Source organism: Artibeus jamaicensis, unplaced genomic scaffold (genome assembly GCF_021234435.1).
Source record: "Artibeus jamaicensis isolate MK-2021 breed Jamaican fruit bat unplaced genomic scaffold, CSHL_Jam_final contig_233, whole genome shotgun sequence".
Taxonomy (NCBI): Eukaryota; Metazoa; Chordata; class Mammalia; order Chiroptera; family Phyllostomidae; genus Artibeus; species Artibeus jamaicensis.
The window spans coordinates 62,994,402-63,020,366 of NW_026521486.1; positions in this window are offsets into that span (position 1 = coordinate 62,994,402).

Genomic DNA, 25,965 nt, shown 5'->3' on the forward strand with positions numbered 1-25,965 from the left:
CAATGCTGAGAATTCCTATACGCTGTTTCCCTTTTTTCTAAGTCAACACTGCATGACTTGGGTGATTATAGTAGTTCCTTAGGGTTGCTGTAACAAAAGACCACACACTGGTCGCTTAAACAACAGGATATTAGAATCCCATGATTCTGGAGGCTGAAGGTCCAGCAGGGTTGGTTTCTTCTAAGGGCAAAGGATCTGTTCCAGGCTTCTCCCCAGCTCCTGGCATTTTGCTGGCAATATCTGGTGTTCCTCAGCTTGTCTTACTTCCTTGGCTTAGAGAAGCATCACCCCAATCTCTGCCTTCATCTTCACATGGTGTTCTCCCTTTGTGCCTCTGTCTCTGAGTTCACATTTCCTCCTTTTATAAGGACACAGTCATATTGAATGAGTCCTATTCTAATGACCTCATCTTAACTTGATTGTCTACAGTCTCTATTTCCAAACAAGATCACATTCAGAGGTATAGGGGTTTAGGACCCCAAAATCTTGGGGGGATACACAATTCAACACATAACAATGAGGAACTGGTATGTGTATATTTCCACTTTTCTTCTTTTTAATTAAAGATTTTATTTATTTATTTTCAGAGAGTGAGGAAGGGTGGGAGAAAGAGAGGGAGAAAAAACTTGATGTGTGAGAGATATATCTATTGGTTGCCTCTTGCACATTCCCCCAACTGGGGACCTGGCCTGCAACCCAGGTGTGTACCCTGACTGGGAATCAGTGACCTTTTGGTTCACAGGCCAGTGCTCAATCCACTGAGCCACACCAACCAGGGCCTGACCTGTATTTTTAGGATAACACTGATTCCATGTAATATTTTTAAATAGAAGCAATTTATTGATCATAATTGTAAGAGACTTATGTTTTATGCCTTTATGAAATTTCTCAGGTTAGTAAATGGTCAAGTCAGGAAAATTAATGATTATGAGTACAGTTGCTATATATGGTACATAACTTCCACATGCCAGACACTGTATCTGGAGTTTAACCATAATAATACTACAAAGTGGGTGTTAATAGGCTCATGTCATGGATGAAGAAACTGAGTCTCAGTATAGTCAGAGGACATCCCTAAAGTCAGGCCCCGCCTAGGAGGGCTGAATCTAGAATATTAATCAATACACAGGTATGGGCAAAAGTAGGTTTACAGTTCTTTGTATGGAAAAATATACAAGAATAAATAATAAAAGGATAAACTGTTTTGCATACTCACAACTATAAACCTACTACTGCAAATCCCTGTATGTTTGATTTCCAAAACTGTTACAAGCATGCTGCCTGTTTTTGTCTCAGAAAATATGGCTGCCATGCATTTGGGGTTCAGATCAGCTGTACAAATTACAATGACTGAACAGGAAAAAAATTAGTCTCTGAGCAAATTAAACTTTTTTTTTAACTTTTTTTTATTGATTATGCCATTACATTTGCTCTATTCCCCCCCATTCCCCTCCACCCTGCATACCCCTCCCCCACCATTTCCCCTTTTAGTTTATGAACACGTGTCTCAAATTCTTTAGATTCTGTATTTCCCCTACTATTCTTACCCTCCCCCCTATGTATTTTCTATCTACTGTCTATGCTACTTATTTTCTGTACCTTCCCCCCCCTTCTCCTCCTCCCACTCCCCTGTTGCTAACCCTCCATGAGATCTTCATTTCTATGCTTCTGCTCCTGATCCAGCTGTCCTCTTAGTTTGCTTTTGTTTTAGGTGTGGTTCTTAATAACTGTGAGTTTGCTGTCCTTTCACTGTTCATCTTTTTTATCTTCTTTTTCTTAGGTAAGTCCCTTTAACATTTCATATAATAAGGGCTTGGTGATGATGAACTCCTTGAATTTGGTCTTATCTGAGAAGCACTTTATCTGTCCTTCCATTCTAAATGAAAACTTTGCTGGGTAGAGCAATCTTGGTTGTAGATCTTTGGATTTCATGACTTGGAATACCTCTTTCCAGCCCCTTCTTGCCTGTAAGGTCTCTTTTGAGAAATCAGCTGACAGTCTGATGGGAACTCCTTTGTAGGTGACTGTCCCCTTAGCTCTTGCTGCTTCTAGGATTCTCTCCTTCATTTTCATCTTGGCTAATATAATGATGATGTGCCTTGGTGTGTTCCTTCTTGGGTCCAACTTCTTTGGGACTCTCTGAGCTTCCTGGATTTCCTGGAAGTCTATTTCCTTTGCCAGATTGGGGAAATTCTCCTTTATTATTTGTTCACATAAGTTTTCCACTGCTGGCTGTTCCTTTCCCCCTTCTGGTACCCCTATGATTCGGATGTTGGAGCGTTTAAAGATGTCCTGGAGGTTCCTAAGCTTCTCCTCATTTTTCTGAATTCTTATTTCTTCATTCTTTTCTGTTTGATCAATTTTTTTTGCCTTCTGGTCCACTCCCTTGATTTGAGTCCCAATTTTCTTTCCATTACTATTGGTTTCCTTTATATTACCATTCATTTCAATTAGTTTAGCTTCCATATGTTTCTCTAATTTGTGACTAAAATCAACCAGTTCTGTAAGGATCCTGATAACCAGTGTTTTGAACTGTGCATCTGAGAGACTGGCTATTTCTTCATCGCTTAGATCTATCGGTTCTGGGGCTCTGAGTTGTCCTAGAGCCATTTTTGGTCTATTCGTGCTGTTAAGTAAGCAGAGCGAAGCCTTAGTTGTTTACCAGGACCGGGGCGACCCAGGTCGCTGGTTTGTGACGCTGTGTGTGGGGGCGTGGTCAGAGAGGGAGCAACGGCGGTCCTCTCTGCTAGCCCAGCCCGTCCAGTCACACCACACGCCTCGGGCTTGTTTATCCAATCGGAATTGTGCGAGCCTGCTGCCCCGTGCAGGCTTCCCTTCTCACTGGTTTCTCCCGCAGCGCAGATGCGCGACCGACCGCCGGGCCTCTTCCCTGTGCGCTCCAGTAGCTAGCTCGCGATCAGCCGTGCGCACCGCGCACTACCCGGGAATTTTTTCTTGCTAACCTGCTCCGCTGCTGGCTTCGCTCCTCGTACCGGTTTAGCTGAGTATTTAGTTGTCCTTTGGACTTCGTATTGTCGATTTTCTGTGTGGCTTGGTTGTGATTGTTGTTAAAAATAGTTGTTCTTAGATTTGGTTGTGCACAGAGGCAAGGTGGTTCCTCCACCTACGTCTCCATCTTGGCGGAAGTCCCCCAAATTAAACTTTTGAACAAAAAGAGAAAAATGTGACTCAGAGCGCTGATGTGACCCTTCATTGACTTACTAATATGAATTCCATCAAGTATATGAGGTCTGTCCAGAAAATTTTTCATGTTGTTTGTCCAGCCACACAACATGAAAAATAGAGACATTTACTGAAGAAGATACAAGATACAAGAAACTTTGTATATAGGGCAATGATGCCTCAGTCCCCCTCAAACTAGGCACCTTGGGACCTCATGTAGTTCTCCCACTCACCATCAGCTGCCCTGTCATATTTTCCTGAATCTCATCAACAGCCTGAAATCTCTTCCTTTTCAAAGATAATTTTAGTTTTGGGAAAAGTCAAGTCCCAGGGCACCAAATCTGGGCTGTAGGGGGGCTGAGTCACCTGAGTGACTTGATGTTTCCAAAAAAAAATCCAGCATGAGACATGATGCATGAATGGGGATGTTGTCATGAAGAAGCTGCCAGTCACCAGCTGCCCATAACTGCAGCCTTCTGAATCATCCTAATAGTTTCCACAGAGGAATGTTCCAGCTTAGCACAAAATTTGATGCAGATTCATTGTTCTGCTCACTCAGTCATTTTGAATGTGATGGCCACACAGGGCACATGCTCACTGGATGGTGCCTACCACCGCTGCTGACTGGTACAGTGAAGTTGTCATCGTTCATGCAGGGGCATTCCAGGCCACCCTCCTTGGCTAACAGGTCACACTGATGTCTCACAATCAGCTCTCATTATATTAACAGTGGTTGGAGTTTTTCTGGACAGACCCAAGTACCATGATTATACCAAAAGCAGGCAGTGGTATGTTTCAAATGTTGTTTAAAAATTTGTGGACTGGTTGTTTTAAATAACTTTTCAAACCTTTAAAATATTATGTTTACCCTTTGGGGGCACCTGCAAGTAAAAATTAAGGAGGCAAAAGTTCAAGTCTTGCCCACATCACTAAAAACATTTCAGGAAGAGACAGGCATTATTGAGAGTTTGATAATAGAGTTTTTAAAAAGTCGTTTGTTTCAAATTACTTTTGTGGTCTAGAAAAATGTAGATTCCTCATCAAACTATTTAATTGAAGTCTTAATACCCAGGTTAAGTTGCATCAAAGAGTAGATAAAGAATCTCTTTAAATCACTTTGCTGTGATAGGATTTTGTGGATAAGAACCTAATTTAAAACAAATGGGCCACTGGCTAGATTTAGGCATTTCCGTCATATAAATTTTGGCTCTGAATCTATTTGTAGTAATGGATTTTGCTCTATGGTGGAAATGGTGAATTGTTTTGGACACTGTACCTTTCTTAATGTGCAGGTGATAACTGATGAGCTACCTTTGGAAGTTTTGCTAATTACAACTGTCCTGTGTTTATGATGATAAACTGAAAGAATTTAGCACAGATGTAAGACCTGCTTTATGACTGTAACTACCCATATAAAATATTTCTGCCCAAGGAATTCAGATGCAGAAAGATCCCATATTCATTCAGTATATTCATTAAATGTCTACTGTGGACCAGGCACTGTTCTAGGTCAATGAGATGTATCAGTGAACACACATAAAGATCCCTGTGTCATGGAGTTTACTTCTATCAGGGGGAGACAGGCAACAAATAATAAAATAAGAAAAACAGTCAGAGGTATCAGAATAAAAGAGTAAGAAGGTGATTGTGCCATGAGAAAAAGAAAAAAAAAGACAGCAAGAGGCATTGGGAATGTTGACAAATTATGCCATCATTTTAAAAAGCTGGGTCAGGGCAAGCTCACTGCGAAGGCAACACCAAAGTCTCAAACTGTGGAAGCTGGAATCAGGGTTTCCACTAGATGAAGTGGAGCAGGACTCAGAATAGATAGTGCATGTGTATTGGAAACAATGGCCCAGGTTTGGATGCTGTGGCAGAGCAAATGCCTGACAGAGGAGAGTTCTGGGCACAAATTACATTTCAATCCTCCCTCCCTCCCTCCTTCCCTCCCACTTAACCTTACATGGTGGTACCTTGGTACTAGTCACCAATTTGTTCCAGAACTTGCGACAAGTGATGAAACCAATGACTACCAAGCAAGCGACCGGCGATGAAGCATTTTCTCTTGTGGTACGGTGTCGTGACTCACAGAAGTTCTAGCAAGTGTGACGCATCCCAAACAAGCACCTAGTGATGAAATGTTCTTTTCTCATCAAAATGCAACGAGTACTGGGTTTGACAAGTCCTGAAGCCAAGGAGTACCGAGGTATGACTGCATTTTAAAGCAAATTTGTGTCAAACAGAAATCACTGGCTTTTTCTTAAAGGTGATGGGGACAGAGATGGAGGTAAATGGTAGTGAGATGATTGTATGTTAGAACAAAAAATTACTCAGAGATGGCATTCTAAAGTCAGCTCAAGACTAAATGGAGATACTGAAATTTATCCTTAAAAATTTCTCCGGAAAGTGTCCATTGCAGACTAGCAGACATCTCTTATGAACTCAGGATGGCCAGGGTTTGATTTTGGTGTTTTGGAATTGTGATTTCTGCTTCTTTAGTTGAGTAGCGGATGAAATAATTGATTTGCATTGTAGGGTCACATTGAATGCTTGAATACAGGGTTGGGTAAAAAGTAGGTTTACAGTTGTATGTGAAGCACAGAGTTTTTTTTCTTGTATCATTATTTACTAATTATTGTGTGATTTTTCCATACAAACAACTGTAAACCTGCTTTTGCCCTAGTCTGTATGGTGAGAGGTTCACAAGGCACCTGAGATAGACTTAGGTCACAGGAGCAGATTCATGTCTTCTGTCTCTGGGGAAGAAGATCATTGAGAAGGATGGTAGGAAAATGCTATTTTAACCTCTCTCTCTTCTTCTCCCAGGCAAGCATAGTTAAATTTGCATAAATTATTTAAAATAATCATTTAATGACCCTGTACCTAGCAAGCCTCCAGCCTTGTGTGGATCAGCTGCTTCCATCTCTCTTCCTGCCTCTCTGAGATACTGCCTGACCTCTGCTCACCTGTTTTCTGCTGCTATACAAAGCCACCAGTGTTTGGGGCCCTGTGCCGTCTGCCCTTTTTTCACTGTTCAATAGAGTTATTTCTCCAAAGCTATAAAAACACCTGTGTGTTTTTCTCTTGGTCTCATTCATTTAGTGCAATAACAATGAGTGAAGTAAGTAAAAAAAGCTTATACAAAATATCACGATTGGCTTCTATACATACTTCACATACTTCACACTTCTCCAAATTAGTAGAACTGCTGAGGGCAGTTAGAGAATTGAAGACAAGTTCACAATATCATGAAACTTGAAGACCCTTAGTTTAACTTTTAGTAGGGATTATTCTGATTACACCTGCATAAACTTCTCCCTGGGGATAAGAAATAAGAAGATTAAGTTGTCTTTCTTCCAAGCAACACATTACAAGCTTAACTAAGATTAGCCACATTATAATATACAACTAAGATTATACATTTAAGATTCCAGTTACTTAACTGAAATATTTCAAACATTGAAGCAAGCTCCTCAAAATGACCAAACTAAAAGAAAAAAAGAAGGAAAGTGGGGTGGAGGCAGAGGTTTGTGTGTATGTGATAGTTTTGTGTATTGTGATTGTGCTTAATCAATTAAGTACAATACTAAACATTTCTCTCTCTCTCTCTCTGGTGGGAAGAGACATAAAAGTTATAGAGTGCTTCCATATCTTGGCAGTTGTAAATAATGCTGAAATGAACATAGGGGTGCTTACATTCTTTTGAATTAGTGTTTTGGGTTTCTTTGGATATAATCCCAGAAGCAAGATCACTGGGTCAAAAGGCAGATCCATTTTTTAATTTTTTGAGGTGTCTCCATACCACTTTCCACAGTGGCTACACCAGTCTGCATTTTTGCACCAACAGTGCAAAAGTGTTCTCCTTTCTCCACATCTTCACCAGCACTTGTTTATTGATTTATTGATGATAGCTATTCTGACAGGTGGGAGCTGGTATCTCACTGTAATTTTAATTTGCATTTCTCTGATAATTAGTGATGTTGAACATGTTTTTATATGTCTGTTGGCTATTTGTATGTCCTCTTTGGAGAAGTGTCTATTCAGGTCCTTTGCCCATGTTTTAATTGGGTTGTTGGGCTTTTTGGTGTTGAGTTATATAAGTTCTTTGTAAATGTTGGATACTAACCCCTTATCAGACATATCAGCAAATAAGGTCTCCCATTCTGTGGGTTGTTGATGTTTTCCTTTGCTGTGAAAAAACAGTAGATGAGTGGATAAATCAACTATGGGACATTTAAACTATGGAATACTACTCAGCTATAACAAAGAAGAACATTTTACCCTTTGCAACAGTATAGATGGACCTGGAGAACATTATGCTAAGTGAAATAAGCCAGTCAAAAAGACAGATACCAAATGATTTCACTCATATGTGGAATCTAATTAACAAATTGAATTAACAAGCAAGAAACAGACTTATAGATGGAGAGCAGGATGACAGCTAAGGTGGGGGAAGGTAGGAGGAGTTAGGGGGTGGAGGGTTTGAGCAAAAAGGAAAAAGGACTCCTGGACATGGACAACAGTGTGGTGATTTTTTTTTCAGGGGAGGAGGTTATAAGGGGACTAAATGGTAGTTGAAGAAGTGCAATACTTTTTTTAAGGTTATAGGGGAAGCAATTGAAAGTTTAGTTTTTCTCTTGGTAGCATTTCTAAAGTGAAGAAATTTTCAAAATTCTCAAAGATAATTGTGTCTCCTAAGTTTTTATTTTGGGTTCAATGAGAAAGTTTCCTTAGGTGTATTTCTGAGAAATCAGTACAGTTTAGAAATGGGTGAATGGCCTTTATTCCAAAAAATAAAAAATAAAAGACTTATAATGTACTGCTTCATCATGGCTGACTGTCAAGTTTCCCGTTTTCAACAACTTTTTTTTTGATGATTTTATTTATACATTTTTAGAGAGATGGGAAGGGAGTGAGGAAGAGAGGGAGAGAAACATCAGTGTGTGGTTGCCTCTCATGTGCCCCGCACTGGGGCCCTGGCCTACAACTGAGGCATGTGCCCTGACTGGGAATTGAACTGGTGACCCTTTGGTTCTCAGGCAGGTGCTCAATCCACTGAGCCATACCAGCCAATTCTCAACAACTTTTTAATAGATGAAACAACTCTTACTAATATCTAATTTTACATGTATTTAGGATAAAATGGTTAAGCCAGTCTGATGGATTTAATATCAAGGACTAGTTGTTTAAGTAATTTAAGGATTACTTTTTAAAATGAAAATTTAGGAATGAAGTTGCTTTCTAAAGAGAAGTCCTGTGATGGTATAACCTGTGAAAATTCCGAACACACCTGCAATATAGGTGAGAGAGTGGAGAGTGACTTTTGACAGGGAAGCATTCCTGGGCACCCAAATTCTTTAGAATTCACTGTTCAAAATGACCAAAGGGATCTGCTGTCTAGGAGAGTTCTACAGTGAGACCTAGGGTGTGGGAAGTCACCGTAAATCCTGATACCCCACAGACATGTCTGGAGGATCAGCAGGGCAGTTTGCCTGCCAGGGAGTTACTTGCAAAAGGAACTACAGAGCCTGGTGGGAAGGAATCCACCCCAAAAAGATTGAGGTTTGTGGAGAGCAGGACCAATAAATTGACACTAGTCTGGTCAAAATAGCATAAAGTATATAAAACGAAGTGGAGTCACGCACGTCAACCAAGATGGCTGCCAATCAGCTATGACATTTGGGTTCAAGAGAGAAACTACCTAAGTCAGAGTAAACACATCTGGCAAGAAGACATACCCGAGATATCTGTATATGGGATCAGAACAGCCATGTCTGCAGAGTGGGACCAGCCACAGGTAGGCTCCTGGGGAAATTCCCCATGTGGCATCAGGGGTGCCAAAACATTTATCAAAAAGACCCAGAAGAGTGGAGTACATCACTTCTGAGGTATAACTGAGGCAGGTTCCAGACCACTGCTGAGACAGCTGAGCTCCACACACCAGAGTGCTGCTCCACGTCACGCTGATCTCCCTTGGCATCGGCTGCCGGAAGCTCTGCCCTGCTGGACCGAGGACTTCATCTGCCCTGCTGCCCACCTGGCTCTGGAGAACCTTCTTTGCAAGACGCTGACAACTCCCTTGCCCAACACACTGTCTCTGGACCTGCAGCCGAGACTCCAGGACTCAGGTTCGTTATCCCCCATTGATTCCTGTCAGTGTGTTATATTTCTCTTAGATTGTTAAGAGTATGAGTAGGATATTAGTGGATGTTGATATTGTACTTTGAGTGAACTGCATTCAATAAAAGCTAGGTGACTAGCATAGTCACCTTGTGTAATGCTTGTCTATTCCTTGGTGCTGGGCCGCTGGGCTGCTGGGCTGCTGCAGGCAGGTAGCCGAGCAGCTCCCCGGCTGACTTATAGGAAAAACTCTATCATGAACATATGCTCATGACAAGGTGTGCCAGCTAGGCCCAAGGACAATGGGTCATTATCCGAGGGGAGGGACACTCTGAGGTCAGAAAAGTTCATGTTGCTCAGGTTTCTCTAGGGCCCTAGTATGGAGAGGCAAGTCCCCAAATCCGGGAGGAAGAGTGTGCAATAAGAAGCCGATCAGCATCATCGTTTTAACACACAGGTTGGGCAGCGTGACACTGTGACCTGTAACAGAATACAACCCAAGAGAGGGGCAGGGTAAATTCCTCAGTTCAGCCTGAAGGCAGTTGAAATGCCTTGCAGCAATTACAAGCTGAAAATGCCATTCAGATCAGCCATCTGGGATCCCTTGGCCATGTTATATGGGAGAAAGAGCAACAGCCATAGCCACCTGTTCGCTGGCTATCGCTATAACCTGACACCCAAGTCAGGGCTACTGGAGCAAAGGGGCAAAGGCTCCCTTGTTGCAGCCAGGAGGGTTAAATCCAGGAACCCACGGAGTAGCACACCCTCTGAGGATTTCCTTAGCTACTGCAGGAGGCCTAAGACCAGGATAGAGCTTCCCAAGATTCATCGGAGTGACCAGACCAGACAGACATTCTTTTGTTTAAAATCTCTTGATTCTGTTGCCTCACCCAAAGCTGTGTGACCTCAGGAAATACAGGTTAGGCATGTAAGTGCCCTTTATTCAAAAAGCCCAGCTTCTCTCACTGCTTACTCCTCTCCCTCCCCCACCCTGCTCCCAATATGTGCACAGTGCCTTAAAGGTGATAACGATGAGCATCTATAGCATTCAGTGAAGATTCTACAAAACTGAAACATGGCTTTTACTTTACAGTTGTTTAAACTACTTTGGGAGTCATCATAGGTTTAAAAAATGAAGCAGAATGAAAGAAGCAGAACAAATGAAGATAAACATTCTGCATAGCCATTGTGTTAGGATGAACAACCTGGTGGGTTCATTCAGGAGAGGAATAGTGCTGTTTGGATTTGTGATTGTAAAATCCCAGTCCCTTCTGTGCAATGTTAGTTCAAGCAGTAACACATGCACACACACACACTCAGAGGGAGTTATCTGAAGTAAAGCAAGGTCATTGAACAGCACTTCCAGCAATTCCCCGCAGTACAATTCACAGTTCTATTGCCCTCCTCAAGAGATGACAAAGTAAGTAATAGGCATGAAAACTTTAAGTGCCCATATTTGAATCTCTTGGGCACTGTGAAGAGGGAAGCAGGCCCAGAATTCATTCAAAATTCATGCCATAAAAGCCAAGCACCTCCAAAGTGGGAGCTGGAAGCAACCTGGCTGTGTGAGTTAGACACCCAGGTAGAAATCCAAGTTCTCTCCTGTGTGATCATGGGGAAGGTATTTACTTATTTCCTTTCTGAAGTTGGGTCCCTCATCTGTAAAATGGGAATAACACATACCTTCAAGAGTTGTAAGGATGGAATATATGTATATAAAATCTAGTAAAGCATCTGGCACATGGAAAGCATTGGGATTAGGCATTCTGCACATGGTATCAGATGTCTCCTCAAGTACAAAACTGGGGAAAGGCAGTGCTGTGTGGTGACAGGAAATGTGAGAATTCAGTGAAACCAATAGTTCTTGACTGTGTCTAGAAGAACCATTCTGGACTCTGCCTACCTTTCTGTGCCACAACCCTAGACCCTCTGTTTCCTTCTGAATCAAGGGGTAGGTCATTGGCTTCACCTGCAGCTACCCAGTGCCAATGTCAAGGTCATGCTCGCTGCATGAAGTGCTGAGGGCTGAGAATCTGAAGAATGCTGTTGTGTTTTCAGAATCTTTACTTCTTGGGTGCTGTCACACTGATGTAGCTCTGGGGCTGGGAGTAGTTATCACTGCTTCTTTCTCTTTAATGCCACTGTCAGCCAGAGTCATTGTCAAGTGCTAACCATTACTGCTAGCTCTGGGTCTGAGGCCTGTTGCTGGGAAGGGTTTGGAAGGAACAGGGAAGTGTTTCTCCACCGTGTTGGGCTGACCTCTTTTGGTGCTCAGCTGGGATCTCTCATTGGGACCATGTTTCTTTGATGCTGCTCAGTAGCCTGAGCCCTTTTATTTCCTTGAAGGGGAAAAAGTGTGTTTCCAATTAAAATAGAGAGAAATCTGGGATGTCAGCTTGCCTTAATCTTACCTTCCTTGATCTACCATTTAATGATTCACTGAAAAGTGTATTGTTTAATACAAACAACAGCACTAGAATATGGGTAGTATTCCCCTTATTTTATGCATGACAAAACTGCAGACCTGACAGGTGAACCCTTTCATAGGTAGTTGGAGGAAGAGCCAGGAAACAAACTCAACTTTTCTAGCTCCAAAGCCCCTCAGATCCAAAATCATTACATTTGCTCTTCCCCCCCTTCCCCTCCACCATACCCCCCCACAACCCCCCAATCAAATCACCCCCCCCACTCCCCCCCCCCCCCCCCCCCTCCAATCATTTCTATTCCCATAACTCTTAATGGGCAAAGATCTAGTTCTATGAGTTATTTCCCCAATATCTCAATAGTAATCCCCATGAGATCCTCAATTATAATTTGTTCAATAAATGAATGCATGAATAAATATTCAGTGCAAGCACGAGGCAATAATCAAACTACTCCATGATAATAGGGCTGTCTCCATCTCAAAGAACAGTATTCAGGTATATAACATGGGGAGGGTTCAGTTAATTTGCAGTGCACAGTGGAAGATGATGGACAAGTCATTGGTGTGGTAACACATCCGGTCTAAGACACTATATACATTAAAGACCGGAGCAAAGACAGGTATGGTTTGTGCAAGTCTGCTTGGACATGAACCAATGATGAGAACAAACAGGAAGAGCAATAGCAGGCAGGCCTGACAAGTGACTTTTTGCAACTAAGCACATTAATATTAAGCAGTGCAAGAAAGTTAATATGTAGAGAAAGAAAATGTTAGGGAGGAAATAAAACAGAACGTGGAGGAATGGAAGAGGCAGGACAAGAAGCTCACTGTGTATGGGGCAAAAGAAGATAACTGACTGCTGTATAGATGAGGAGAGGGAAAGAGATTCTTTCCAGCAGCTTCTGTTCCTCTGTCCAAAGAAAGGAGAAGTTCCCCTGAGCATTGTGGACACAGCGCTCTCTTTTTTTCCCCTCTAATAACTTACTTGTTTGTAAAAGATACCTTAACAACAGGCTTAGAAAATAAAGGTGTTTTTCCACCAACAGAAGACCTGCCATACAAGTTGGATCACACACCCAAAAAAGCTCAGGAAAAGACACAGAAATCTAAGTAACAAAATAAAAAGGAAAACACCATACTATCTCTTGTTATTGGCAACTGCATGTCTTAAAATTTCACCCTATTGTGTGACACTACAGCTCATTTATAGATTTGCTGGTCACCCAGTATTGACTAAATCTTCCTGAGTAACAGGGACAAGGCTGGGAGCTGGGGACAATGCCACACTGTCCTGCCTTCAAAGAGCTCCCATAATTAGGGGGTATGATTATGTATCTTCTTACCGATAAGATATAAATGAGTCTCTGAAAACACTCTGCCTGGGAGATGGGTAGGAAATGTTTCACAGAGAAGGCTGCCTGTGCGTTACATCGTGAGAGATAAGTAACAAAAGAGGGTTGGCGGCAGGTCCAGGCACCAGGAACAGGGGGAGTGCCGACTTGGGAGCCTGTTCAAACCCTGTGAACTCTGTTAGGGGCAAGTCCAGACTATGCAGGGCCTGGAGAGTATACTTGTGAGGATCCTCTTTCTTTCATAAAAATAATAAAGATGAGGAATATAAAAATGAAACATTAAAGTGAAGATTTATTTAGAATGAGAAAGTAGATGACAACTTATGTAAAAGCCCACAAATATTACTATTTTCACAAAATCCAGAAAAATAAAATAACATGGAATTAATTGACTGCCTAAAATATAACTCTACAATACTTTTCCCCGACATTTGTGGAGCTTACACTCCCCGATGGCCTCTTTGTATGGCAACAGTTTTATCATAGAGTATGCATGGAATAAAAGGAAGACAACTTCTTAATTTTTCTATGATGATTGACAAAATTGAATTTTATTATTACCAGTTTAGAAAAAATATATTTCAATTTTACAATTCTTTGTTGTTCATGTCATGTTAAATCATTAAAAATATTATCAAATTTGAGGAAACATTATCATTTCTTTTATACATGAGCTCTAAGATTTCAGGGGGCTTCAGTTTATTTTTTTTGGTGGAGATTAATCCTCAGTTCTCTTTGAATTAATGATAATACCACACTGTTATCATTAATGTTTTTTAATTCTGGTGGCATAGCACAACTTTTGTTTTATCTTTTTTGATGTCAGTTATTTTGTGTCAAATAAGAAAAAATAATATTTTCTAAGCATATTTACATGCTTCACTTCATTAATTGCATTATTAAACAATATCCATGAGCTCTTTTATTACTTTTATGCTAAACTATCTCTTCCTATGAATGACTTTTCAGCAGCATAAACATATCTATAGATTTTATTAAATATCTATACATTTTATTATTATTTTATAGATTTTATCTATAGATTTTATTTTATTTTTATCACATTTCACATTTAATTGATTTTATCTGAGGGTTTTTTTTACTTTTCTTTAATAAACTTAAATATAATAGAAGGAGGTACCCTTCATATCCATTCAAGTCAGGAATCTGTCATTTTTTGCTTGTTCTATGGAAATGTTTATGAAATGGCTGCCAAATTACAGTTGAATGGTATTTTTTGAGTCTTATAAACTTAAATATCCTATTATATCTTGTGGTCACGTTGCAAGTCTGGAACAGCTTTGTAATGGGCAGATCAAAGGTGACATCCAGACTGAAAAACAAAATCCAGATTGGTTGTGGATTTAAATACTCTATCTAGGAGATGAGCCAGAAAATACATAGTATTTCGTTTTTACCAAATACTAGAGTAATCAACATGCTCAGGAGCTATGGGGCCAGTTTTCTCTGCAGCAGGATGGAGGAATGGGCTGCACACGGCACACACTCCGAGAATGTAATGAAGATCACCAATGAGATCTTTGTCCTTACCTTTTGTAACACCTGTGCTGTCACAGTATTTGAATGTGAATGTTGTTTAGTGGTGGGTTGCAAGTGAACAGATCTGTTTCACTTTGTTACTGGGTTGGCCCAAAAGTTCATTTGTTTTTTTTCCCACAAGATGGCTCTAATAGCACTTAGTTGTCTAGAACTCATTTGAAATAATTTTGTTAGATAGTATCATGACAGCTACCATATCTGTGCATTAAAATACTTATTAAAATTGGTGAATTTTTATAGCCATTTTAATATTGAAGATGGAAGAAAATGTGCAACATTTTGGGCATATTATGCTTTATTATTTCAAGAAATATTAAAATACAACTGAAACACAAAAGATTTGTGCACTGTATGGAGAAGTTGCTGTGATGGACTTAACATTGTGAAAGTGGTTTGCGAAGTTTCATGCTGGAGATTTCTCACTGGATGATGCTCCATGGTTGGGCAGACCAGTTGAAGTTAATAGTGATCAAATTGAGACATTAATTGAGTGCAATCAATGTTATATACCATGTAGAAGATAGCTGACGTACACTAAATATCTAAATCAATAAAGTTATTGGTAAAAATGGAAAATATGTCTTTTATTTTACAGAAAAGAACATATGGACTTTTTGCTCAGCCCAATGAATATAGTCACACATAAATTTTTTTCAGGTGGCAAAATAAAGTTAAATATACATTTATGACATTTACCCAACATAAATATATTCCACTACAGTCAAACTAAATGTAATTCCCAAGTCCACTTCTCCTCAGCTGGATGCCCACAATGCCTTTGTCCGCTCCAGTGCCACTCAACACTAGGAGGCATGTGATGGAAGAAAAGCTATGGTAGGAAGAGTGTTTTTAACTGATAGTGTTTAAAAATGTCTTAATTTTCCTAATTTATGAAAACATAAATACCCTTTTTAATAAAAGTATAAAAGTTCTTTCTCCCTCCCACCCTTCTTCTCTAAACAATTTAGTTCAGGAGTGCTAGTGGTGCTGGTGGTGGCAGCATGAGCTATCAAAGCCCAAACGGGGTGGAGGAAGAGGGCCTTTGAGTGAGGGAGGCCAGGGAAACAGGTAGATGTGGGCCGTCAGAGCCCAAGTGGAAGGAAGAGGTTGTCCATGAGGCCCAACGCAGGACATCGGAGTCCAACAGTACTAAGTAGAAAATCTGAGCTCTGGGTGGGGTGAAACTGGGGTGGTGGTAGGAGCAGCCCAGAGAGGGGTGTCAGAGTCTGAATCAAATGAGGAGGAAGCCAATGCATGGTTGGGTGGTGTCTGGCACAGGGTAGTGGGGGACATCCATGTGGCAGGGATGAGGGAGAAAATTGGTTACATAAAAGGGGAATTGATCCAACAGGTAAATAAATTGAGGGTTTGGTAGTCGGGTCTCTCCCTGTCAGAGAATGGACTTACAAATATGCTATGGAGACAACAAAAATGAATTTTGTGGTATTGGGTTGCATAACGAGGTATTAGGAGAAGTCATAAACAGAAAGATACGCAAATATAGATGTAAACATGTGTATGTCTATGTTCCTTAGTTTCTCCACTTAAAAGGCTTGGAAACAGCAACGCCTCCAAAGCAGTGAGCACCCCTAGTGCCCAAAACAAGCATCTTGTTTTGTCAATACTATTCCAGGTTTGGAGTAGGGAAATTACAATATAAACTTGGAAATATTATTTTAGAAAACAAGAGGTACTCAAAGAATAATGAGGACATCTCTAAATTTACAGAAGCCAGCTTGAAAGGACTCCCACTGGCCAAATCTGGGCCAATTTGAGATCAAAATAAAGTATGATAACAGATTATTTCTCATTGAATAAAATAATAATTATTCACACTAATGCACATAAATAAATTAATAATAAATGGGGAGAAGAAAAAGCTTTTACTGACAGTAGAATACCAACTAATAAATGTAGAAAGAATGAGGGAATTAGAAAATCATCTTTTGGCAACCATTACATTAACAATTCAAGTCATTAATGAATGCTAAGACTAGTGGGTGAAAGAAGAGGAAGTTCACAGTCTTCTACAGTATCACAGTATCTCCTACAACATGTTAATCACAAAGCGGAAAAGAGTAACATTAGACTAGAAACCCAGCCAAAGCCAACTCAGTCATGATTGAACTTAGCACCACCCGTAGTAGGACAAATGGAAATCATGTACTTTTTGAGAAGATGCAACAAGAAGAACCAGCACTTCTTCTGTGATGCTCCTGCTAAAGACGTATGAGCTGGTTCTAATAATGAGGAAACATCAGATGAGCCTGAACAGAGACGTATTTTACAAAACATCTAGTCTATCATTTTCAAAAGCACCAAGGTTATGAAAGTCAAGAAAAGACTAAGAAACTGTTCCAGACTGAAAGAGACCTAAAAGTAAATGCAATACATAACCCTAAATTGGATCACCTTGCTCTCAAAAGCACACTATTGAGACAATCAACAAAACTCAAACTGAGTCCCTGGATAGTAATGATGTTACCTATTTTTGCATTTTTTCTGTCACCTTTAAATTATGAAAAAGTACCTATACATCTACCTGGACATATAGCTATGGCCCTGTCATAAACCCTGGAAGGGATCCTTAAGCTTTATTAGTTTCATGGTAAGTCTGCTTTTGCCTGAAAGTACATGAAGATGGGATGCATTCCTAGAAATAAAAGCACTGATGAAATCAATAAATATGGGTTGTTATAATGTACATTTGGGAAAGTATTTTTTGAGTATCATCCCCTGGCTATTTCTCTTTATTTGTCTTCAAATACCTGGAGTCATGACATGTCTCCAATCCAAGCATCTCCCAACTCAAATAATGCATGGTTAATCCTCTGGTCTGCAGTAGTATTTTTTCTTTTGTACTAATATTTATAGTGCCTCTCTAATGTCAAAAGCTTTTCACCAATTTCTAATTATTGCTAATCCCCTTTTCCATTATTCATCTCTTTAAGGTTCCTTGGGCATCCTTGGAACCTGAATTTCATACTGAATAACTTCACTTATATGTGGAATCTTAAGCAACTGAACTCATAGAAACAGAGAGTAGAATGTTGGCTGCCAGGGGCCAGAGGGTGGGGAAATGAGCTGTTGGATGAAGGGCAAAGACTTCCCATTGTGAGAGGTATCAGATATGAGGACTTAATGCACAGCATGGTGACTACAGTGAACAACACTGTGTTGCATGTTTGGAAGTTGCTGAGAGAGTAGATCTAAAATGTTCTCACCTTAACAGCAACGTGTTGCATGTTTGGAAGCTGCTGAGAGAGTAGATCTAAAATGTTCTCACCTTAACAGCAACAAAAATATACAGTCAACCCTTGAATGATGGGTTTGAACTGTGTGGGTTCACTGATACATGGATGTTTTTCAGTAAATACTGCAAATGTATTTTTTCTTCCTTATGATTTTCTCAATAACATTTTCTTTTTGCTAGCTTACTTTAACATAAGAATGCAGTATACATATAATACATATGACATACAAAGTATGGGTTGATTGACTGTTTATGTTACCAGTAAGACTTCCAGTTAACAGTAGGATATTAGCAGTTAAGTTTTGGGGAGCATCTGAAAGTTTACCTGGGTTTTGGCTGTTTACAGGGCTCAGTGTCCCTAACCTTTGCATTGCTTAAGGGTCAACTCTAGTAGTTATGTCAAGTTTCCAATGTGTTAACTGACCTTATTGTGGTCATCATTTCACAATATACCACATTGTATACCTTTAAAAATACTGTGTTAGATACTTTAAATTTAAAAAAAAGTAGATTTTATGTGTTTCATCACACACAGAAATTGTAACTATGTAAGGTGAGAGATACGCTGAATGTGGTAATCATTTCTCAGTGATTAAAACATCATGTTGTACACCTTTTATTATGTAATTTTCATTTGTCTAGTATACCTCAATAAAGATGGAAAACAACAACAACAACAACAACAAATATAACCTGCATTTTAAGTCCAGGTTGTTGTTTTTCCTTTACTTCATCATGATTAGTTCAAAATATAACCTGTATACTTTTAGTTAGTCGTCATTGATCCAAACTTTTTGCCAGATCAGAAAAATAAATGACAGAGAAGCCATTGAAGAATAAACCACAAAAAGCTGCAGGATTAGATATAACTTGGGAGCGCTCATTGGGATCTCATTGGCTGAAGGTATTTGGCAGCCTTTGAAGCAAAAGGAAAAGTATGTATTAACAGCATAATGTAATATGTTAGCAAACAAAAATAGCTAGACAAATCAGTGTTACTTGTGTGGCTGTAAAAGGGTGTGTTCTGGTGTGACTAGTGGAGAGAGACAGGAACATTGATGTGAGAGAGAAGCATTGACTGGTTGCCTTCCATACACATCTGGACCAGGGATCATACACACCTGGACTGGAGATCAAACCTGCAACCTTTCAGTTGCAGGATGACACTCCAACCAACTGAACCATGCCAGCCAGGGCTCAGTTACAGTGCATATTCAATATTATTTTGTATGCGTTTCAGGGGTACAGTGTAATTGTCAATCATATATCCTACAAAGTGCCCCCCCCCATTTCCAGTACTTACCTGGCACCATGCATAGTTATTACAGTATTATTGACTCCTCTTTGGCAACCATCACTCTGTTCCACAGTATTGAGTTTTTATTGGCATACTAAGCTGTTTAATTTTGTTCAATAAACAATAGAGTGGTATTGTAGTTATTTCAGTACATTAGAATTGTGTTTGAGAAAGAATCTGAAGGAAATTTGGGGAATAGACTGAACATAAGAAGTGTGGATACAGAGAGGACTGGAAGGAAGCAATTATAAGAGCCCAGGCATCATAAAATTCTGATCTAAGGCAGGGGCAGTGGGAATTGAGATAGAAAGTTTTGTTAAATCTGTTGCAGACAACCACTGGGCTCAGTGTCCTAAAGCATATGTAAAGTGATAAAAAACAATTAAGGAAGATGCTTGGTTTCAAGCCTGGATAGGTTGGGGGAATGGATAGTGGGAGTAGCAGACACCACTGTCGGCATGCCTGTATGACCATCCACCACATAGCAGGGATGTTGGTTGCCTCCCAGTAGACCTTATTCTTTGGTAACAACACCCTTGTCAATGAGTCAAGCTGAAAATTACATTTACCAGCCTTCTTTTTCAATATAGGAAGAAATCTTGCCTAGGATATTCAGGAAGTCTCTTTAAAAGAGAGAGATTGAGTCCTTCACTCTCATTTCCAGAGCTCTACTACCTAGAATGGGGATACTGGGTGGACTGTGAAATGGAAGCCTCATACAGAAGAGCTAAAAGTCTGGAGGAAGCCTGGATCCCTCATCACTTCATGGAGATCATGAACTGCCCAGGATTTTCTGTTTCTATATTCCTTTATACACTTAAACCAACATTGAGTTGGGTCTTTGTTAGTACCAGTCAAACCTAATCCTAACTAATTTGACTACCTGATAGTTCTGATAGAATACTGACTCTGTTCAGATACCCACACCATAAAGCAAAACATATAAGACAAGATAGGTGATCTTTCCACCCTGGCCCACCCTTCTGCTTTACAGTAGATAATTTTAAAAGTGCATGTGACACAGTTTGGCCAATGGAATGAGAGGAGAAGTCTTCTAGAAGGGTCTTGGGAAAGATTTTCTTTGCTTTTATGAAGTCAAACAGGAAAAGAACTATCCCTATTTTCCTCCAATGCACTGCTCTGCCTTGATGATTGATGCCTGGAACCACAGCAGTCATCTCAAGAGAGGCCAGCTTGGGGACAGTAAGCCAATGGGCTTGATGTCATTTAGCCCCTGAGTTAACCAGTCAAGGGACTGGCCTATCTTCAAAAGTTTCACCATGTGAAGTAATATTATCATTATATGGAATAATTTTCCTTATCATTCCAACCAATTGAGTCTAGGTTTTCTGTTCAAGTTGAAAGCATCCTCACTGATAGCTTATGAACTCAAAAATGGAGAAACAGATTGGAAGGATCTATAGAGAGGATCTACTTTTTAAATGTTGACTTTAATGATTCATTATGACCATAGGAAGCTTGAAGTAGAGGTGGAGCAGAACACAGGTACTGGGGATCATAGGTATACAGGGGGTTGTGGGAGCCATGATTTACAAGAACTCCTCAGAGAGCATGTATAGATCGAGGACAGTCATGGATGAATGGAAATTTCATACAAAGCATGAGCAAAGGAAGAGTCATAGAAAGAGAAGTTAAAAGTAAGGAGGTAAATCACCAAAAGGTAGTGATTTCAAAAAACAAAGAGGGGTAAGTGCTGCAGAAAAGAGACTGGAATTTTAGTGGTGGGGTGTTCATTGATGCCCTTTGTGATACAACTTGAGTAAAGAAGTGGGGCAGGAGCTAACTTACAGGGGATGCAGGAGCCTGGAAGATTGGCCACTTCAGTGCTTCTCAAATCATAGAGCAGCTTTGTTTTGACAGAAGAAAAAATGATTACCACACAGCTTTTGATTCTGTTCTGAAGTTGGAGCCTAGGAAGCTGCATTTTAAACCAGGACTTGGATGACTGGTGTGAGTTGTCCATGAAGAACAATTTAAGGAGCACTGGGCTATTTTCCCCATGAATTATTCATGACAGAAAGGAGAAAGGTGGCAATTTGAGGCCAGGCAGGGTTGATGGAAGGCATTTATGATGGGGAAGACTCAAGCATTGTTTAAAGGGTATAGAGGAAACAGAGAAAGGGAAGATAGAGAGGTGATATCTGGCAGCATGAGGTCCCGAGAAGGACATGGTTGGTGAAGGACTGATTATCCGAGACAGAAAAGAAACAGATGAGGAGGAATAAAGCTCTCTACCCCAAACCATTTGCAGGTAGTTTTTCTGTGCTTTTCCACATCTCCTCTTTCTGCTTTCTCTGTCCACCTGGATGTGTTCATTCCACCCTCTCTTGCTGTAAATCCTTAGAGTTACCCTTAAAGATTCTGCCCAGTTGTCCCCTCTTCAATAAACAAATGAATTAATTAAATGCCATGATTAGGAATTTTCTGTTAGGGGGTTTTGATTCATAAAAATTATTTTAATCAATTAGATCATTTAAAATGAAATGAGCTACCTCCAGAAGAAGTGGATTTCTCATTTTGGGAGATCACCAGCAGAGGTGGGAAACTGTCTTGACAAATGTAGGCAGCATTGATACTCAGGATTGATGCCCCAGACAAGCTGGAGTGCTTTTCCAGCTCTGAGACTCTGCGACTCTTGGCACAGAAGAACCTCCATAGGGATGAGAAAAGAGCCAACAGGGTATAGCTGGGAAGAAATTGGAAAGTAAGGGCAGCATGTGAATACTGGAATACTTTTAGTCCTAAAAATAGAAGGCAGGAGGGCAGAATTTAAACTAGGTTTTACCTTCCTTATGATTTTTGTGTTAAGTTGGCTTAATATTTCCCTAACCTCCAGCTAAGTGCTGGTGCCAATGTTTGATGTAAATTTCAAGTCAAAACTTGAAATGGCCGTAGGCTATGTCTATGACTCAGTCTCATACTGAAGAGAATTTTTAGACCATAAGTGAGGCCAATCCTAATGTTTCAAGGTGAGTGAATTTTTGCATTAGGCATTTAAAAAGATAATCAAATGCTGCTGGCTTTTAGACTTTCAGCTTTTTATGAGCAGAAATGGCAAGAACCATTATCAACAGGCACTGTATTAAAGCAAGGCAGAGAGCAGTGATTGTTTGGGGTGTGGGTAGTATTTTTTCCTCAAAAATAAACTTATTTAATGGCTGTTAATAATGCATGTGTTGACTTTTTCATTGGTGAGGTATGTATAGTCAATTACTGCTAAGTAAGAAGCTAAATGCAAATAAGAAAAAAAGGCAAAAAGAGGTGCTGTGCTCATTGTGAAAGACAAAGTTGAGTACTACTAATTATATTAATTAATTGGCTTGAATAAAGCCTCAAGAAGACAGGCTGATTAGTATCAGTAGTGATGAACTTAAATTATATAACAATCTTGTCAAAGCATCCCATGCATTTCACAGATGTTCTTTTAGACAGGTACCTCCCTCAAGCCTTCAATTCCTAGTTTATCACAGAAAAGCAGGTGTGAGTGGGCAGGTGTCTTGTAATAGTTATGCAGAAAATGGCAAGCAGAACCCAAGCTAAGAACCAAGTTCAACCACTGTCCTTTCTAATCCTTCGAATGCAATTTGTGTTTTAAACTCCTTTCAGAAAGGCTCATTCTAGTGAAAGAATAGCAAACATTTGGCTGCAATAGGAGCAATGGAAATACTAGAAATGACTTCACAATGCCTGACTGACTGGAGGAAATGATTTCCTGGTGGAATAGTTTGTTGAAGTAGTCCTGAAAACAGGTGGTTTAATTTCTCACCTCCATTAATGGTGTGAAGCCCAAGCATATAATGGGCACAGTTGGACTCAATCTGTTTTATGCACCCATGCCTGACATTACAACAAGGGATTTAGATGCTATTATGAAAACATGTTTCAAAGTCTCCAACATACTTCTCTATCTCAATGGATTTTAAACATCCCCAGAATCTTTGTGGGGCCATTGATGAACTTGCCTGGAGCAAATCATTGTACCCTAGAACAACATGTCCAATACGTTTCTTTGTAGATCATAGACTGCTGTGCTGTAGTAGCTGAACAACAGGGTCTGAAATCGATTTAAAGGAGAAAAACCAGTTATGAAATCAGCCCAGAAAAATATGGCACTAAAACTTTGTTGCTAGGCTAGAATGAAAAGCTTCTAGTGTCTGAAATATTGCTTTAAAATACCTATGGCTCAGCAATGGGAAGGAGAGAAGGATTCCAAGATATGTATCTTTCTAATCTAGAAGAGGACAGTGGTTTTATGGCAGTGTAGAATGTATTCAGCACAGAATGGATAATCAATTCTGGTTGGAGAGTGGGGCCTGCAGGGGGTAGTAATACATATACAGTAAAAAAAATGCAGGTGGGATTTACCCACATAGCAAATTTTTGCCAATATATCTTCTAGGGCAAAAGAAATAAGGGAAAAATAAACAAATGAGACTACATCAAATTAAAAACCTTCAACATGGCTAAAGAAACCATTGTCAAAATGAAAGGACAACTGACTATGTGGGAGGACATATTTGCCAATGATACATCAGACAAGGGTTTGATCTCCAAAATCTATAAAGAACTCATAGAACTCAATGACAGGAAGACAAACAATTCAATTGTAAAATGGGCACAGGACCTGAAATAGACACTTCTCCAAGGAGGACATACAGATGGCCTGTGGACATACAAAAAAGTACTCAACGTCACTAACCATGAAAGACATGCAAACTAAAAACAAAATGAGATATCACCTCACACCTGCCAAAATGACTATCATTAATAAATCAATAAACAAGTGCTGATGAGGAAGTGGAGAAAATTAAACCCTAATACACTGTTGGTGGAAATGCAGACTGGTGCAGCCACTGTGGAAAGCAGTATGGAATTTCCTCAAAAAACTAAAAATGGAACTGCCTTTTGACTCAGCAATTCCACTGTTGGGAATGTACCCTAAGAATCCTGAAACACCAATTCAAAAGAACCTATGCACCCCAATGTTCATAGCAGCACAATTTATAATTGCCAAGTGCTGGAAACAGCCTCAGTGCCCACCAGTACATGAGTGGATCAAAACACTGTGGTACATTTACATAGTGGAACACCACACCACAGAAAGAAACCTCCTACCTTTTGTGACAGCATGGATGGAACTGGAGAGCATTATGTTAAGTGAAATAAGCCAGTTTCTGAAGGACAAATGCCATATAATCTCACCTATAAGAGGAATCTAATGAACAAAATAAACTAATAAGTAATATGGAACCAGAGGCATGAAAATATGGAGCAGACTGACAGGGGCCACAAGGGTGAGGGGAGGAGCATAAGGAGGGGAAAAAAGGAAGAGATTAGTCAAAGAACATGTATGAATGACCCCTGTACATGGACAGTGGTGTGGAGAATGACTATGGGAGTGGAGGTGAGGACAAAGGGGGAAAATTTGGGACAACTCTAATAGAATAAACAAGCATAAATTTTAAAAAGCAAAAAAAAAATTTCAGAGGAAAATATAAAAATCAGCTATGATTGTAATATTCATATTTACTTTTTGGTGTATTTTCATCTAGTCACTGTTTTCTATGGAGCTATAGGGACCAGTAGTTGTCACTTTGCCTAAGAGTATGTGACTGTGACACTTCTGGCCAAGATGGAAGTGTAGGTAGAAATGCTTTGCTTTCTTGCACCAAAAGAAGGACAACAAATTTTAAAACATAAAGCAACAAGAACTGCTGGAAAAATCACAGTGTATGAAAGTCCAACAACTATTAAAGAAGAAACATTCATCTGGACTGGTAGTAGGGCCAGAGAGGACACAAGACGAGGCAGCAACAGTCAACAACAGGCAAGGTGGCAGCAGGAGGACCAAGCAATCCCATATTTGCATGCAGAACAAGTGGGGAGTGAGACAGACTGCGCAACTCAGGGCTCCAGCACACGGAAATAAAGCCTCAGAAACTTTGGCTGTAAAAATCTGTGGAAGTTGTGGCAGCAGGAGAAACTACCAGTCTCACAGGAGTGTTCATTGGAGAGACCCACAGGGTCCTAGCACATGCACAAAACCACCCAACTGGAAATCAGCACCAGAAGGGCCCAATTTGCTTGTGGGTAGTGGGGGAATGACTGAAAGTGGGACAAGAGCTGAGCAAGTGGCACTGTTCCCTCTGTGACCTCTCTCCAACATAGAGTGAAGTGGTTTGCCCCACAATGGTGAATGCCTAAGGCTCTTCCCCTTTACAACATATCAGGTTCTTCCCCTTACAACATATCAGGTGTGCCAAGACAAAGAAACATGACCCAAATGAAAAAACAGATCAAAGCTCCAGAAAAGGAACTAAGCAATGAGGAGATAGTCAACCTATCAGATGCATAGGTCAAAACACTGGTAATCAGGATGCTCACAGAAATTATTGAGAATGGTCACAAAATAGAGGAAGAAGTGAAGGCTACGCAAAGCTAAATAAAGGAACATATACAAGGAACCAACAGTGAAGGGAAGGAAACGGGGACTCATATCAATGATTTGGAGCAGAAGAAAGGAATAAACATTTAACCAGAACAGGATAAAGAAAGGAGAATATTTAAAAAATGAGAAGAGGCTTAGGAACCTCTGGGACAACTTTAAACATTCCAACATCCAAATCATAGGGGTGTCAGAAGAACAAGAGGAAGAATAAGAAATTGAAAACTTATTTGAAAAAATAATGAAGAAAAGCTTCCCCAATCTGGTGAAAGAAATAGACTTCCAGGAAGCCCGGGAAGCTCAAAGAGT